Here is a 19,380-nt window from a genome sequence, read left to right on the forward strand (position 1 = left end):
AAATTTTACTGAAATTTTGAGAGGGAGTTGAGGGCATGAGGCGCCAAGTTGAAATTTTCAACCTTCTTTTACTTTTGACAACTTTATCTATTTTATTATTAACATATTATTTATGTATAAAATATTTTAGTAAAAATATAATTTTAAACAATATAATTGAACACATTTACTTCTAAGATTTTATACTTTTATTTGGTTTAAAAGATAATTTAATAATAATAACTAGATACAAAACATTACTTCGCTGGATTTTAAAAATAATAATAATATCTGATGAACAATGTTAAAACATAACATGTCAATAGCATCTCTAATAGCTTCAATAATATAGATAAGGTCGTCATAGATAATATGTCAATAGCATCTCCAATAGCATTTTTATAAATTTTGAGACAGCGTACTGGAGGCGCCAACTTAACTTTTCACTATTAGTATAATTATAAATATAAGTATTAATTATAGTGATTATAATAATTCTATATATTAGTATTTTTTAATATTTAATTGTTATAGTGAGTTTAGTTTATTATAACTATATTATTGAATCATTGATAGACTATAATGATTATTTTATATGTGATTATTTAGTATAGTGATTTATATACTATATAGATATTAGTATTAATTATATTGATTATAATAACTATATATTAGTATTTGTTAATTGTTATAGTGAGTTTGGTATATCATAACTATATTATTGATAGACTATATTGATAGTATTATATGTGATTATTTAGTATAGTGATTTATATACTATATAGATATTAGTATTAATTATATTGATTATAATAACTATATATTAGTATTTGTTAATTGTTATAGTGAGTTTGGTATATCATAACTATATTATTGATAGACTATATTGATAGTATTAGTTTAGTAATTTAGTATTAGTATTACTATATCATTACTTTATATGTGATTATTTAGTATAGTAATTTATATACTAATTCATACATAGACTTAAAGTATAATGATACTAATAGTAATATAGTTTTATACTATTAGTATGTATTTAGTATTAGGTCATAAAATTTAAATTGTATTAATATAATAGACTATATATATAATAGATTAATAGACTACATAGTTATACATAATAAATTAAAGAATATAATAGATTATTAGTATGAATACTATAAATCTATATTAGACTATTAGTATTGGTATATATATATATAATTAGTATTACTTATAGCAATATAATATATTAGACTAGTATTAATATTAGACTCTTAGTATAGCTATATATTAGTATAAATATAACTATAGTCTATATTAGAATATTAGTATTAGTATATATGTGATTATTTAGTATAGTGATTTATATTCTAATTTATAAATAGATTTAAAGTATATTACCAATAGTAATATAGTATTACACAATTAGTAACATTATAAATATTAGTATTAATTATAGACTATAATGATTAGAATAACTATATATTAGTATTTTTTAATTGTTAATTGTTAAAATAAACTCGAATACGGTTTTGAGACCTGGTTATCCGTAACCTGATCCTCTTTTTCTTTTTCTTTTTTCTTTTTTTGAATCCAGGCTATATGATATTAGTATCAATATTAGACTATTAGTATTAGTATATATATATATATATATATATTAGTATTAGTTATAGCTATATAATATATTAGACTATATAATAGTATTAATATTAGACTATTAGTATAGCTATATATTAGTATTAGTTATGGTGATTATTAGTATAACTATATTAGTATAACTATAGTCTATATTAGAATATTAGTATTAGTATATATGTGATTATTTTATATGCGATTATTTAGTATAGTGAATCAGTGATTTATATATTAATTTATAAATAGACTTAAAGTATATTACCAATAGTAATATTGTATTAGACTATTAGTATCATTATAAATATAAGTATTAATTATAGTGATTATAATAACTATATATTAGTATTTGTTAATATTTAATTGTTATAGTGAGTTTAGTTTATTATAACTATATTATTGATAAACTGTATTGATAGTATTAGTAGAGTAATTTAGTATTAGTATTACTATATCATTATTTTATATGTGATTAAATTTCATAGACTTAAAGTATAATAATACTAATATTGATAGTATTAGACTATTAGTACGTATTTAGTATTAGGTCATAAAATTTAAATTGTATTAATATAATAGACTATATATATATATATATGTGATTAGTATATATGTGATTCTTTTATATGTGATTATTTAGTATAGTGATTTATATTCTAATTTATAAATAGATTTAAAGTATATTACCAATAATAATATAGTATTACGTTGTTAGTATCATTATAAATATTAGTATTAATTATAGACTATAATGATTAGAATAATTATATATTAGTATTTGTTAATTGTTAATTGTTAAAATAAACTTGAATTCGGTTTTGAGACCCGGTTATCTGTAACCAGATCCTCCTTTTCTTTTCTTTTTTTTTTTCTTTTTTTGAATCCCAGTCATAAATTTTTTTAAAAGTTTTAAAGAATTAAAAAAAAAACCCAGATTAAATCCTGTTATAATCCGGATATCCGAGTTTTAAGTCAAAATTTGAAAACAAAGCCGAATATATGTATTGAATCCGTTTATCCATCCGGATTGAAATCCCAATTAATTCAAAGCAGAGAATCGCCCAATTTTTATAATTTGGATCCGGTTACACACCCTTATTGCAACCACTCTTTCTCTCTTCCCTCAGCTTCCCTCCAACCAATTAGATTTACATATATGCCAATTTAGACTTTCTCGTTGTTCTTAATTTTTTAAAAATTAAAAATAAAAAGGTATCTCTTCCAATTGGATTTACAATTTAAAATATCTTTAGAGATAAAATTTAAATTTCATTTCAAAAAATATGATGATTCAAAATTACATACAAACAACAATTTTATTGCTCGAATAGTAATTTTTAAAGACGAAATTTCTGTCCATAATAAAATTTGCTGTGAAAAAAATGCAGGAATCATTCCCTCTAAATGTATTTTTTTTTTTATTGTATTTCCCCACCCTTCCCGCGGCTAATGTCTTCCCTCTTTCTTTCCCGTGTTCCGCTTCTCTCCCGCACGGCTCCTTCCCTCTTTTCCTTCTCTCCGTTAAAAGCTTCATCTCTCCAGTCCCAATCAATAAAAACCCACCAGTCCATTGCAGCACCGTCGCAACTTTCACTCCTTCACTCCATCTCCATATCTGGAGCCAGAACATGAACCGGAACAGGTACGTCTCGTGTTTCCAAATCTGAATCATTAATCTCTATTTCAAGGGTTTTCTGGTTCCTCTATTGTAAGTTTGATGAAGGCTCTTGGTTTTGTACCTTGCAACCCCTTCATTTCTTTGTCTCCCTGCTTTTGAGTAAGCACAAATGCCCTCCTATTTCAATTTTCAGTTGTTTGCAACCTCAATTTGTAATTTTCTTAAATTGTTTCGTAATTTATCTGTAACTATGCTTAAATTGTTGTGTAATTTGCTTAATCCTTGGTACCACAGTTGGTGATGGGAACCCAATTGATGCCGCAATGCCCTAGTACTCGTATAACACCCTCAAAATATAGATTACTTCCATGTCTAATATCATAAGGACTTGTTTCTGCAATATATTGACTTTAAAAATATAGATTACTTGTTTTCCCATAGCTTCCCAGTCTTTCCAATTGCAAGAATCAGTTCAAGCTATTTTTGCTGCTGCTCCTATAGATAACATTCAATCAAAAATTCAGTATACAAGAATTTTAGCACCATAAAATTAAGTTCAAGAAAACATCCATAGTTCTCACCATCAATGAGATCACTGCACAACCTTTAAATAAATGATCGAGATATCAATAGGAATGACCTTACACACAGATATATAAAAGAGAGTCCAATCTTGATATCAAATCTGGTGAAAAATAAGTCATCAAACTAAAACAAATATTGTAGCCATTGAATTTAATATACAAATGTGTTTCATTTACCTGCATGGCTAGTAGCACCTTTTGAATTTCACCAAGCTCCTTTTCCAGAATCTCTTCTTGTACTGCTAACATTCGAGTGGACACCGAGTTCTTTTGAGTCAAAGCTGCAATCTGTAATAATTGAGCCAAACAGTTTGGTATCAGTTGAGTTGGGATTAATGCATAGTTGAATTGAGTTCATTAAAAAAAATTAGAATCTGGAATTGAATTAGTTAAACAAGTTACCAAAAATCAACGGATTAAGGCACAATTGAGATTGGGATTGAGTGGGTCATACTCCAGCAGGTGATAGATTTTATGGCTTGATGACAAAGTCCCTTTGTAGCAATCTAGAGGTTACTAGAATGGTTCCTTGGTGTTGGATGTGGTGTATTTGAAGGGACCGTAATGCTTGAACTTTCAAAGATATTGCTTGAACTTCATCCCTCTAGTTGGGCATTTCTTATTGTATACTTGCTGCATGACTGAATTGTGCCCCACGGTTTCTTCATTCCTCATGCCAATATCTGGTTTAGCCAAATAAGTCCCAACCAATTCAACCTGTCATAAAGGTAGGCCCTGTACAAAAGCTAACCTGTCATATGATTCTTGTTTCTGCAAGTTTTTCTGTCTTGGTTCTCAGATTTTGAAACAAAAAAATTGATGAATTCAGAAGCTTCTGATTGGGATATTTCCTTATCCTCGATTATGCATCTTTTAAAAATGTGAGCTCAACATTTCTTCTCGCCAGTTTTTTCTATTGAGGGTTGTACCTTCAATTGCAACATTTTCTTTTGTTTTATTCAGGAAAATAATTCAATTGAGCCAATAATTCTTTTGTGATTTATGGAGTGTGCATTGTGTGATGGTGTTGGTGCTGCTAGCATTGTTTTTATGCTTCCCACATTTGTTTGTACTACAAGATCAGTTGGATCCAATATATATATATATATATATAGTCCTACATCAATATGGTTAACTTTTTGGAAAAGTCTCTTTAAAGTTTGTCCTAGTTGTGGGGTTTTTCATATGAAAATTATATTTTAATATGGTAGGTGTGTCTATATATATATGAATGAAAGTTTCTTCTTGTTTTTGTGGTCCAAACTCTGTAGCATCATTTGATGATTAGAATATGAAGCTGAATGGCTACTGAAACTTATAACCGACAAAACATGCTACAATATTAATTATGTTTAGGCTTCCATTTTTATGTGTTAAACTAGTAGAGATCAGTATGTATTTTTTTACCTTCTACTCAAGCTAATAACTAAGTAAACAACTAAGGATTTCATTAGAATTTTCTGGTTTATCAAGAACTATCTCTTCCTATGTTTATGCTATGTCTACCCATACATCATGCTTATTCCTAATTTTTCTAAACGCTAGTTCATTGCTTGTGTAGTTGAGATTAACGTTGAAGGAGGGGGTTTTGAAACAGGTATACAACTAACTTATTGGGTTATCAAGCTAGTGCAGAAAATTTGACATGATTTTAGCTCTGATTGATCTTAAGTTCTAGCCTCTTAGTTTGCCTTTATCTCATCTCTTTAACTCAACCTCAATATGTGACATTAGGTCCTTAGGAATACCAAATGACCGTAAAATCTCAGACCAAAACCAGCTCTAAGTAATTATAGATTTCTTTTATGTTTTTTAATCTCTGAAGAATATTTAGCTTTCTACTTCAATATTTAGCAAACTTTTTCCAGGCCCTCAAACCTGTGAATATGTAGCTGCAAATGATTTAAATTTGCATTTGCCTTCATCTCTGTTTCTTGGACTCCAAAGGTGTCATCTGCTCTAAAAACTTGTAAAACAAATTTCCAACCATACCTATGTATGATGTACTTCAGTCAAATTGCATTCACTTCAGCTAATTATTGGTAAGTTTTCAAGCATATATATACATGAAACTTGGTCAAGTTTTGGTATATTTATTCATAAACATGGAGAGGACTAGCTAGCTATGGTCTTTTTTGCTCATGGTATTTTGGTTTTTAAGCAAATATATGATGCTGACAAGTTAAAAGTTTGAATTCTTTGTGAAAAAAAAAAGGAAACAGAGTTTGAACTCTTGCTTGAATTCAAACAATATATTCACATATCAATTAAATGATAAAGTGAAACCATCACGTTGGCTTTTCATGAACTAGGTTGTAAAATAGTGAGTCCATTGGAATGAAACTTGCTCTGCACAAGTCATGAGCCTGAGGTATTTTTTGAATCATCCAACAGTTGTGATTAACAAAAAGAACAGAGGGTATTTTTTGCAGTCCACAGATGATACGAAGTTTGGTTGTTAGGTGAACCGATTGCATCTTCCCATCTCATTTAAGGTCAATTTCTGCACTGCAGTTTGCTCATTGGTCACTTTATCAATTATATACATGTATATATATTTTTAGCAGAGATATTTTGAATTCTTTGTAGATTGGAGATTTGTGAATTCCATGGGTGCAGCGAATCCAAATGAAGAGGGCCTAAAACTTGAAGATTCCAGCTCTCCACATGATGAAACCAAAGTCTACTGCCAAACCCGAGAGGACCATGACCAAAACAATGTCTCCAAAATCAAAATGATTCATATATTGTAATTTTTTTATTTTATAATGCAATGTATAAATACAAAATAATGTAGTGAATTATATTGTGTGTTGCATACATTTTTACATGATGAATATTGTATATATTTTCTTTTGCATGCATTTAGTTAAAATGGTAATTAGTTTCTAACTTTAGTTATTTTTTACATAAAGTTTTCTATTTTGATATATTTTTATTATTATGGACCATGTTCAATGCATTATGTTTTTTAATATGATTTTTTGAAATATATGCTTGTAAAAATTTTTTTTAAAAAATTAAGCTTTTCAAGATTAATTTTTAATTTTTTGCAAAAATTTAATAATATATAGGCTTTTCTATTTATTAAAAAAAGAAGAAGAAAAAAAGAGAAAACGCGGGTTCAGTGCGGAACCAAAGAATTTGGATTCATCTGGGTTCCAACCCGGGTCATAACTCAGCTAATCCGGGTCGGACCCAGTTCGGATTTGAAATCCGGTTTCTGGGTTAGGCATACCCAAGTACCCATTCCAAAACACGGATGAACAGCCCTACTCTTCTATAGTTCTATTGAACCTCCCTCCCTCCCTTCAGAATTAGAATGCGATATATGGCATTTACTGGTAAGGCATCTCAGAAATTTAACTAATTAAGATTTTGTGGATATTTTCGTATTATTTAAATAAATTTTTATTATTATTTATTTTACTACCAATAAATTTATAATAGCTTTCACTACTGACGTTATATATTCTTATTAGCATAACAATATATACGCCGGCGCATTTATCAATTACCGGTGTTTCATTGATCAATTTTTGGCATTTTGTAAACATTGCCAATGCTATATAATTATTACAAGTGTAACACTATAAACGCTGAAATTAATCAATGGCTGGCATAAAATTAATCAATGGCCGGCATTTATTCAAACGATATAAACGCCGAAAAATTCAACACTTTACCAGTGTAAACTTTATCAATTGTCGGCGTTTTATGAAATGCCGCTAACGCTATATATTATTATCGACGTAATATTATAAATGTAGGCAAACACGATTAATATAACGGCGTATAATCAATAAATTAATGGCGTTTATTTAAATGCCATGGTAAACATATATTATTACCGGCGTAACAATATAAATGCCGGGAAACTATTAATTGCCCGGCGCATAATTACTATATTGGCGACGTTGTTATAAACGCCGCCAAAGCTATATATTATTCCCGGCGTAACAATTTAAACGTCAGAAATCTCAATAACTTACTGGCGGAAACATTAAGCGCCGGTAAATTTATATATCTACCAGCGCATAAACAAACGCCGCGCATAAAAACGCCACCAATTTTGCCTTTTTTTGTAGTGTATTTAGTTTGCTGGTAGTACCCATTTGGAGCAGTAGTTACTTGCTTGTTGGTTTGCTGATGCTTATTATTTCTTTCTTGGTCTTTTTTCGATCTATTAATCATGTTTGCATCTCCCCAAACTATTAAAGAATTAGCCAGTGATACGTTTAATCTAATTTATGCTTCTTCCTAAAACCAAGAAATATACTGTGATATCCCGTTTTTACGTGTATTTTCACTGAAAGAGTATTTTAATTTAATTAAAATATTTGTTCTTTTATTTTAAATTATTGTATTTTAATTGGATTTATTTAGTTGTGATATTTGTTTTGTAGAGCTTTCTTATTTTAAATTATCGTTTTGAATTTAAATTGCTGTGTAATTTATTTTAGTTTTTTTTTATTTAAAAATTTAGTTGTTAGTTTTTACTATTTATTTATTTTATTTTAGTTTGATGTGGTGTTTAAATTAATTTAGTCGTTTTATAACTTTTAAAATTGTTTTCGTCGGATCAGTTTCTAGACTCCAGAAGTGAGGATTGGACCTCATTTCTTTTCTCCATTTTTTCTTTTTCTCTTTTCTTTTTCTTTCTCTTTTTTCTTTCCTTTTTCTTTCTTTTTTCTTCTTCTTTTCTTCTCCGGTTTCTCCTTCCGTGCGCTACGCCCTCTCCCTTTCCTCACTATCGCCGGTTTCGTTTTGCCGCCCATCACCGCCGCTCGCCGGCGACGTGGTCAACACCACCCACCCAGTTCTCTTCCCCTCCGGCCGGCGCACCTCCCCACCAAATTTCACCTCCATCCGAGCCACCGTTAGCCGCCACGAGTTCCACCAAGCCGCACGGTTTTTGTGCATTTCCGCCGCTATCGTTCCACCTCCAGCCACCATCTTTTCACCACTTCATCACCTACCTCTTGCCGTCCTAAACTACCCATTTCCGGCTCCGATCAGTTGCCGGAGCAGCTCCCATGAGCTCATCCTTGTTTTTGTCGTTTTTCACTTCCACCGCCATTTCCACTGCCACCCACGGCCAACTTTCACTTCTGTTAGCTTCATAAACATCTCTAGGCCATTCCCTATCAATTTCAAGTCTTGGTTTATTCCCGTTCGAAAGTGGGTATTTTACAACCCACGGGCACAGTGTATTTTACACTGTTACGTTGCTTTTTCTCCGCCGTTTGCAGCTCCTTGATACTTCGAAAATTATCATATAGCGCTGTAAGTATTTTCCAAACTCTATTTTAGATTTAAATATATTATTACTTTTACAATAAATTCATTGACTGGTTGGTTATTCCGGACTGAGTCCGAGGAGTCGGGGGGTCGGATGGATTTGAGGATGGAGTTAGTTATGTTTGGTTGATGTTGAGATTTATTGGATATTTTGTGTCTTAATGTTTGCATTGCATAGTGCATACATGTTCATGTTTAAAAAAGAAAATTGGGTTTTCGTGTAATTGCATGTATGTACATGTGTTGGAACTTGAAAACTAGGCTTTCAAGCGAGAAATGATTTTTGGTATATGTGAACGATTGCATTGACTGGTTTGAGTCAGAGGCACGTGTAGGGATGGTGGTGAGCAGGGATGGTGGTAGAGTCCCGCCTGTGATTTCTGCCTACAGTGCACGCGGCGTAGGGATGGTGGTAAGCAGGGACGGTGGTAGAATCCCGCTTGTGATTCCCACCTACGGTGCACGCGTAGGGATGGTGGTAGAGCCCCACCTGCGATTCCCGCCTATAGTGCTCTGATGGTTTGGTTTTTGGGCCATTATTTGGGATAATGGCGAGGCTATGTTTAAAGGAAATGTTTTGGACCAAAATGGGATTTTTTGGCGTGCATGGAAAATGTGGATTTTGGGACATAGGCATATGGCATCATGTTCATGCATATTGTTGTGGCATGAATATATTTTTATCTTGTGGCTTTTAGATTATTACTTACCTGCGGCACTATTTTGGTACCGTAGATTTTGATGCAGATGTCGAGGACGAGGAGGAGGCTGAGCCCGAGGAGGCGGCTCCGCTGGAGTTTTGATTTGGAGTTTTTATGTCTTGTATTATGGTTTTGAAACTATATTGAGACTTGTAATATTTTATTATGTGTGCTTTGAACGAGTTTGTATTTAAACAAAAATTCTGGTACTTAGTTATAAGACTTTTATTATCCGCTGCGCTATTTTATTTGTACACTTGTTGCATGTACACACACTTTTCACTCGTCGATGGGATGTGTGGCCCGTGTTGTCATCATCCGGATGCCTCGATTTTCGCGTGTCCGTACGTGAGAGTTGGGGGCGTCACAGGTGGTATCAGAGCGGTTTGGCTCTGGGTAAAACCACATGTCCCGTAGGTGTAGTACCAGAAAGTTTTTAAAGTTGTGATTTGAAATTTATTTTATTTAAAGTTTGCTATTTGATACGTTTTATTTGATTAGAATTTATTTGAGTTAGCTTGTTTGTATTTATTTATTTAGTTATGTTATTGCATGCTAGTATATTTTATTTTCTTGTTATGTGGTTTCGGTTTTGGTTTTGGTTTTATGTTGTTGGTTTTATTCGATATTTAAAGGGAGTCAAAGGTTGTGTTGTGGCAGGAAAATGGAAAGGCCAAGAAAGCCTACTCAAGAGCCTCGGGATGATATGCCGAGAGACGATGCCATAGCTCAAGCGTTAAGGCAAATGACTGATTTTCTACAGCAAAATTTTAGGCCACAACAAGGAGAGCCTAGTAGAGCAGTGCAAGCTGGATGCACCTATGAGCGTTTTCTAGCGCATAGAACCCCAACTTTCGCGGGAGAAGAGGATCCACTTTGGGCTGGAAAGTGGATTAGAGATATAGAAAAGACATTTGAAGTCTGTGGTTGCACTGAGGCACAACAAGTGCTTTATGCCAGTTATTTGTTACAAGGTACAGCTTCTGAATGGTGGGAGACAAAAAGAGTAATGTTAGAGTCCGAATTGGGGTCCTTTGCCGCTGTGTCCTGGCAACGCTTCAAGAAAGAATTTAATGATCGTTTCTTTCCCGCTTCTGTGAGGCGGCAAAAGGCAAGAGAATTTAGTAGCTTGGTCCAAGGAAGCATGACCGTGGAACAGTATGCTCGAAGATTTATAGAGCTTGGGCGATTTGCTACTCATCTCATCGCCACGGAGGAGATTTAGGTTGAGCGTTTTCAGGAAGGTTTGCGACCAGATATACGCAAAATGGTAGTTTGCCACTGGATTACAACTTTTCAAGAATTAGTTGATTTGGCCACTCTAGCAGAGCGTGAGGTTAGTTTGAGCGTGGGCTCCTCTCCAGGTCAGAAGAGGCTAAACGTTGATGGTGAAGGAAGCAGTTCTGGTTCACCACAAAAGTTTATACAGAGGGTAGGAATTCAATCGTTGGCGGCCCCAAGTGTGCGTATGGGAGGCCGAGTTCCAGTTTGTGGCAGATGTAATAGAGCTCACGGAGGCGAGTGTCGTCTGGGTAGGAACCAATGTTTTGAATGCGGTCAGACGGGGCATTTTGCTCTTGAGTGCCCTAGTCGAGTTCAAGAAAGTCGTGGAGCTCATCGCAGTGGTAGAACTAACCAGAGGCAATTAGCTCGGGCTCGAATGTACGCAGTGACTCTTGGTACCGTTGGAGGCGAGGTTAAGGAGACTCAGAGTGCTGGAGTCATGGCAGGTATGGGTCTAACCTAATCTTTCATGAAGAACACCTTGTGTGGTTTGTATTTTTATATTATCGAGGCTTGGAGAGAATGGCATGATCTGGGTGATCTTTTAGGGAAGTAGAATAATTGAGTTCTTTGGTTCCGTGGAGTTTATGAAATGGTCTATAACGTAGTAGGTTGTAAGTTCAACAAATTTCAAGGATAGATTTTATGGAATTTCAGCAAAGTTTTAAAGTTTTGCAGATTTTAGGAAATGATTGGTTATTATTTAAGATTTTAGATTTTGAAAGTTTCGGGAGTCGATTGTTTTATTATCAGATATAAGTTCATCGACCTAACGGATTTTGGGAAAAAAAAAAAAAGAAATTTTGCATAATTTAAGTTTATAGGATTGTAGATTTGAAGAACTGGTTTATAATGAGATTGAAGTTTTTAGTTTCGCAGGAGTGGTGTACTAGTATTAATTATTTTGGAGATTGATTAGGCTGTAACCATTAAAATGGGGTTGAACATAGTTGGATGATGGATATAGGAATTTTCAAGGAGAATGTTTATTTGAGGATTAAAGGTAATGACCTAGTTTGTGTATTTTTAGGATTGAAGATGTTGATCTAGTTCGTTGTTTGTCTAAGGAGTGAAAATATTGATCTTTTTTGAAAAATAATTGTTATAGTTTGATGGATTAGGGATGGCCTGCTTTGAGGTTTAAACATGAAGTGCTATTGAAGGAATTAGTTGTGCTAAAACTAGAGTTTATGAGAGTAGAAGTAGGTGAGAGAGTTACTAGGAAGTGTTCATTAGTGTTACTGTGAATTCAATGATGATTCGTATTAAGTTTAGTCGCTGCCAAATTAGATGGTGTTTAGAATTTAGGTGATGAGTTTTCGGGATTAGGTTGTCGGTGGAAGTTTATAGGCTCTCCTCGTGGTTGGTCGGGTTGGGTATGAGCCTTTTAAGGGATGTTCCTTATCTTAGATGAGATGAGTATCTTTTGGGATGAAATTACTTGTTTTCAATTTGGGATGCTGAGGTTGATTTGGTACTGGCTTCCTGTCCATGATCATGGATGTAGATACAGAATGTTGATTTTTATTAAGGCAGCTAGAGCCAACTAAGGAATGAGTGATAATTCGTGATTTTTGGAGGTTTATTATTATTATTTTCTATCAAAATATGGTAAAGGTTTTCCTGTTCGTAGATGTTGAGCGAGCTTGTACTTGATGTTGTTAATTTATGAGGACATAGTCATTATATATTTTGGCGAGTCATCAAAGTGTGCCCGAAAACATGATTTTTGGAGATAATTAGGTATAAATTATGTGCTGATTTTGAGGAATTAGTAGCGATTCGGAGTTTTAGTGTGAGATTAATCATTTGGTTGTGCAATTTATGCTTACTGATGGTTTACTTTGGAGTGGATATTAGGTTATCATGGTATAGTATACAGTGAAGGTTTAGAGATTATAGCACAAGAGTCGATTGAGGTTAGTACAGTTTATTGTGGAAAGATAGTAATTGTTGGAATTTACTTGGGTGCGGTATTGAGATTCTTGTGGATATGGTGATTTCGGTTTAGGTGGCTGCTTTAGGAGTTCTAGACATGATGCGTCGCTAGGAGACTGGTATGAATATGATGAAATTGCCTATAGAAGTAGATTTGGGGAGAGCATTACTCATGCTTGTTTGGGAATGGTTGATAGTATGTTTTTTTCTCAAGTATATTCTGAGTTGTATCTTGTATCCCGCTTGGCGCTGATGTTTGACCCCACAAATTTCGAGGACGAAATTTATTTTAAGGGAGGAGAATGTGATACCCCGTTTTTACGTGTATTTTCACTGAATAAGTATTTTAATTTAATTAAAATATTAGTTCTTTTATTTTAAATTATTGTATTTTAATTGGATTTATTTAGTTGTGATATTTGTTTTGTAAAGCTTTCTTATTTTAAATTATCGTTTTGAATTTAAATTGCTGTGTAATTTATTTTAGTTTGTTTTTGGATTTAAAAATTTAGTTGTTAGTTTTTACTATTTATTTATTATATTTTAGTTTGATGTGGTGTTTAAATTAATTTAGTCGTTTTATAGCTTTTAAAATTGTTTTAGTCGGATCAGTTTCTGGACTCCAGAAGTGAGGATTGGATCTCATTTCTTTTCCCCATCTTTTCTTTTTCTCTTTTTCTTTTTCTCTTTTCTTTTTCTTTCTCTTTTTTCTTTCCTTTTTCTTTCTTTTTTCTTCTTCCTTTCTTCTCCGGTTTCTCCTCCCGTGCGCTACGCCCTTTCTCTCTCCTCACTATTGCCGATTTCGTTCTGCCGCCCAGCACCGCCGCTCGCCGGCGACGTGGTCGACACCACCCACCCAATTCTCTTCCCCTCCGGCCGGCGCACCTCCCCACCAAATTTCACCTCCATCCGAGCCACCGTTAGCCGCCACGAGCTCCTCCAAGCCGCACGGTTTTTGTGCATTTCCGCCGCCGTCGTTCCACCTCCGGCCACCATCTTTTCACCACTTCATCACCTACCTCTTGCCGTCCTAAATCACCCATTTCCGGCTCCGATCCGTTGCCGAAGCAGCTCCCACGAGCTCATCCTTGTTTTTGCCGTTTTTCACTTCCACTGCCATTTCCACAGCCACCCATGGCCAACTTTCACTTCTATTAGCTTCATAAACATCTCTAGGCCATTCCCTATCAATTTCAAGTCTTGTTTTTTCCCCGTTCGAAAGTGGGTATTTTACAACCCACGGGCACAGTGTATTTTACATTGTTACGTTGCTTTTTCTCCGCCGTTTGCAGCTCCTTGATCCTTCAAAAATTATCATATAGCGCTGTAAGTATTTTCCAAACTCTATTTTAGATTTAAATATATTATTACTTTTACAATAAATTCATTGACTGGTTGGTTATTCCGGACTGAGTCCGAGGAGTCGGGGGGTCAGATGGATTTGAGGATGGAGTTAGTTATGTTTGGTTGATGTTGAGATTTATTGGATATTTTGTGTCTTAATATTTGCATTGCATAGTGCATACATGTTCATGTTTAAAAAGGAAAATTGGGTTTTCGTGTAATTGCATGTATGTACATGTGTTGGAACTTGAAAACTGGGCTTTCAAGCTAGAAATGATTTTTGGTATATGTGAACGATTGGATTGACTGGTTTGAGTCAGAGGCACGTGTAGGGATGGTGGTGAGCAGGGATGGTGGTAGAGTCCCGCCTGTGATTCCCGCCTACGGTGCACGAGGTGTAGGGATGGTGGTAAGCAGGGACGGTGGTAGAATCCCGCCTGTGATTCCCACCTACGGTGCATGCGTAGGGATGGTGGTAGAGTCCCGCCTGCGATTCCCTCCTACAGTGCTATGATGGTTTGGTTTTTAGGCCATTATCTGGGATAATGGTGAGGCTATGTTTAAAGGAAATGTTTTGGGCCAAAATGGGATTTTTTGGCGTGCGTGGAAAATGTGGATTTTGGGACATAGGCATATGGCATCATGTTCATGCATATTGTTGTGGCATGGATATATTTTTATCTTGTGGCTTTTGGATTATTACTTACCTGCGGCACCATTTTGGTACCGTAGATTTTGATGCAGATGTTGAGGACGAGGAGGAGGCTGAACCCGAGGAGGCGGCTCCGCCGGAGTTTTGATTTGGAGTTTTTATGTCTTGTATTATGGTTTCGAAACTATATTGAGACTTGTTTATGTGTGCTTTGAACGAGTTTGTATTTAAACAAAAATTCTGGTACTTAGTTATAAGACTTTTATTATTCGCTGCGCTATTTTATTTGTACACTTGTTGCATGTACACATACTTGTCACTCGTCGATAAGATGTGTGACCCGTGTTGTCATCATCCCAACGCCTCGATTTCCGCGTGTCCGTACGTGGGAGTTGGGGGCGTCACATATACTGTATTCTTACTTATAATATATATATATATATATATATTCCCAAACAAAGTAGCAAACACCTGAAAGACCTACTGAATGAAAACTTACCAATCTTTTTTGTTTTTTTTAGTTGTGGGAAGGTCAAGCAAAAAGTGGGGAAATAAAATATACAATAAAGGTTTGAAATTTAACCCATGTTTTGATTGGTTTCTTTTTCTTTTATTATTATTATTATTAGTCATCCTAGGACTTTACTTAAAAGTTATATTAATTATGGCCAGAAAACTCTTCTTTGTAATGCTTTGATTTTTGAGAAGCCAAGGAAAAGAGGAATATTAGTGCATCAATGGAACCCATTTGCTTTTCCTTGTACCTTTATATTGGCAATAATACAAAGAATGAGCGTGGAATATTAAATGAAAGCATCCGAAAGGAAGTTTCCTTTTTCAATTGAATTATAAAAAGCAGCTTCATCTCTTATATGTGGGTTTCATTTTATAAATCATTGTTGAGATCTTGATCTGAGTTTGAACCCCTAAAAAAACTCTCAAGTCTCCCCAGCATCAATATCAATTTATGACATAGACAACAAATTTACACATGTTATTTCAATTGGATGTAGGTGCATTTTGGGTCAAGTCATATCAAGTAAATGCACTCAGTTTTTTCCTTGATTGAGACAAGTTATAAAATGATATGTTGGTGCATTTTGGGTCATTATGATTGTTACCTCTTTTGATTGTCTTTACACACACACACACACACACATGTTCTTTGTTCTAGTTGATGTGGCTGTTCAAAGTTCCATTGGAAACACAGTTGCTTATTCGTAATCTTTTTGGGAACTTATAATAACAACTAAATGGTATAAACTAAGCCATTTTTGTTCCTGGTTCAAATTTTAATGGCTGATATAAAAAGGACTCTGGCCAGGACTCAAAATGCTGGTTGGTAAACTGAGCCATTTCTCTGACTTATTTTAAATTGAATTTATGTTCTAAAATTGAATAATAATTCTATGCTTAAGCTCTTGTCAAGAATGGTGCTGGATGCTAATTAATGCTTGATTACTTGATGCAGATGTATTGCAGCAATTGATGGAGCTTTTCTGAGAAGGCTAGCTGAATGCTTAGTTGGGACATAGAATTAGGTCAGATTACAGGCCATCCAATTTGTTGATTTGTTGATTACAAGCTTAATTCTGTGCTTAAGCCCTTTGATTCTTAATTTGTTGATTACAGGCCATCCATTTACCAGATCAAGGTGAAAGAAATCAATTTTTTCCCCAAATTCAAGATTCAAGATGTGAAGAGTTATGATATTGTATTAGTTTAATTAGTTGTGATGTATTATTATTTATTTTGTTCTTTGTAAATTTATGTTTTGCATTGTGATGTAACAACAATATTATCTAGTTTGCATTTTTATTTATTTTGTTCTTCAATTTATTTTTTTAGAAAATTCTTTTAAAGTGTTTTAATTATTTTTTTAAAAAAATCTAGGCAATTTAAATATGAGATCAGATTTTTTTTTTTAAAAGTGCTATAATTTCTTTTTAAAGTTATAAAGATATTTTTAGAATTAAAAAAATTTTTTTTAACAAAACCCGGATATTCGGGATTAAAGCCAAAAAAACAAAAAATCCAGATATCCAGATTGAATTTGGTTATCTGCCCGAATTGAGTCCGGGTTCAATCCCTACAAAAAAATCCGGATCCGAATCCGATTATGGCCGGATACCTGGATCCAGATCCGGATTCGGATGCACACCCCTATAAATAACATGATGTAGAATATGTTGATGTATATATACTATAACATTTGTAATCGTTTATTTTTATTTTTTTGAAAATTTATATAATTATGAATTTTTTTTTTACATATTTATAAATAAAATATTTAATAATTACTGAAAAATTATCTTTGGGCATATGGCTAGTATGATATACAGTGTATAACTCTTGAAACAGAATTATTCTAAACTGTATAAGGTTGGCAAGCCCATCCAAAAGTCCAAGCTGTTATATTAAAAGCCCACCATGCATTGAAAGAATAGGAGATACAAAAGAGAAAACGGATACCTGCCACCATACAAAAAATAGAAAAAGAAAGGGATAAGACTTTTGAAGATTGAGAAATTTAGAATATTCGGTAATATTTGTGGGTAGTAATAAAATAATTTATAAATATTAATAAAATAATTTTAATTAAGTTATTTTATTAAATTTTGGAAAAAATGAGAAAAAGTTGTTTAAATATTGTTTTTGTTTTAAAATTTGAAAAAATTATATTGTTTTTTATGTTTTGTTTGAAAATTTAAAAAAGTTGTATTAAATTTTATGTTTAGAAAATGATTAGATAATAATTAGATGAAAAAGTTAAATATTTGAAATTGAAAAGTATTTTGTATTTGAATAATATTATATACCACATTATCATCTCACTTGCATCTTATTATATATGATGTGGCACATTTTATCACCATTTGATAATAAAAAAATACAATAAATGATCATTCAATAGTGATAAATGTGTCACATCTTACTTAGTGGGATGCAAGTGGGATGATAGCATGGTTAATAGAATTTTCCTTTGTATTTAAGTGATATTTATAAATGAAATATTTGAAAATATCGTATTACATAAACAAGTAGCTATAGTCATACAAAAGTCAAGATTTAAGGCATGACACTTCATCCACCCTCTTCCTCTTCGTGAAGGTGGTATGACTGAGGTATGAATGACTGTAAGAACCTTTATTTATAGAAAAATTCTATACACTATACTATCTTCTTACTTGCATACTACTAAGTAAGATGTGACATATTTACCACCATTAAATTATCATTTATTGTATATTTCTTTATTATTAAATGGTGAAAAATGCACCACATCATATATAGTAAGATGCAAGTGAGATGGTGGTATAGTGTATAGCATTACTCTTATTTATATCCCATTTATAGTAAATTACACAACCAAGACCCATAAACATATGTCTTCAATGCTGAACGAAATAAGTCTTTGTATCATTTATTTTTTGCCATCTATTTATACTTGCAAGCCATGGGTGGTCAAGCATAACCACCACCAAGCACAACTGTATAAAGAGAAATACTTCATCCGACCAAGCTATGAGCCTCCATGACCAGAAAATGCTTCAACAATTTGGTGTAGTCTGTGGGGCGCGAGTTATCTCTTTCTAAACAAAAGAGTGCATGACCCATAGAAAGCTCTTTCAGCATAATGGGAAATGCTGTATAAAACTCTCTATGGAAGGTCCCAATAGGAGAAAATGAAGTCACTAACATAGTAGTCTATAAAGATTGTCAAAAAATGAAAAAATCACATGACTTGTGAAGGACAATCAATCCAACAATACAAAGACAAGTTGCTCTGTATTCTCTTCATAAAAAATAAAAAAATAAAAAAATAAAAAAAGGATCCATGCTAGATACAATTTTAGGGTGTATAAACTCCACATACTTCATTTGAAAAATAATGGATCCACCATTAGAAATGAGATTTTTCATGTTGGTCCCAACTTTGCCCTTTTTTCAAAGAGAGTGTACTGGACTTGCTTGCATTATGATTGTACAAATCATTTCCCTAAAAAAAACATCTTTTATTCGACCTAGTTGGTGGTGACCTCTAGCCAAGCTCGTCCACGCGAGGCTAGACCATCAGTGGTTAGCCATTTCGTGTTATATTAGACCATGAGATAGTTAAAACTTGAGTTTCTCACCACACATCATGCTTCAAGTTTGCCCGCGGTGCCAGAGACATGGGCAGGCATGTACTCGCCCTTGTCATTTCGTGCATGCATAGAAGCAATATGCATGCAAATGAGCATCTCTGTGCATAACACTCACCACACCAGGGCAGAATTGGTGGGTAGGGTCCAAGGACCCATGCACCCTACTGCCATGCAAAAGGTGAACTCTCGTTGCGTCTTGAAAATTGAAGTT

Source organism: Carya illinoinensis, chromosome 1, assembly GCF_018687715.1.
Source record: "Carya illinoinensis cultivar Pawnee chromosome 1, C.illinoinensisPawnee_v1, whole genome shotgun sequence".
Lineage (NCBI taxonomy): Eukaryota > Viridiplantae > Streptophyta > Magnoliopsida > Fagales > Juglandaceae > Carya > Carya illinoinensis.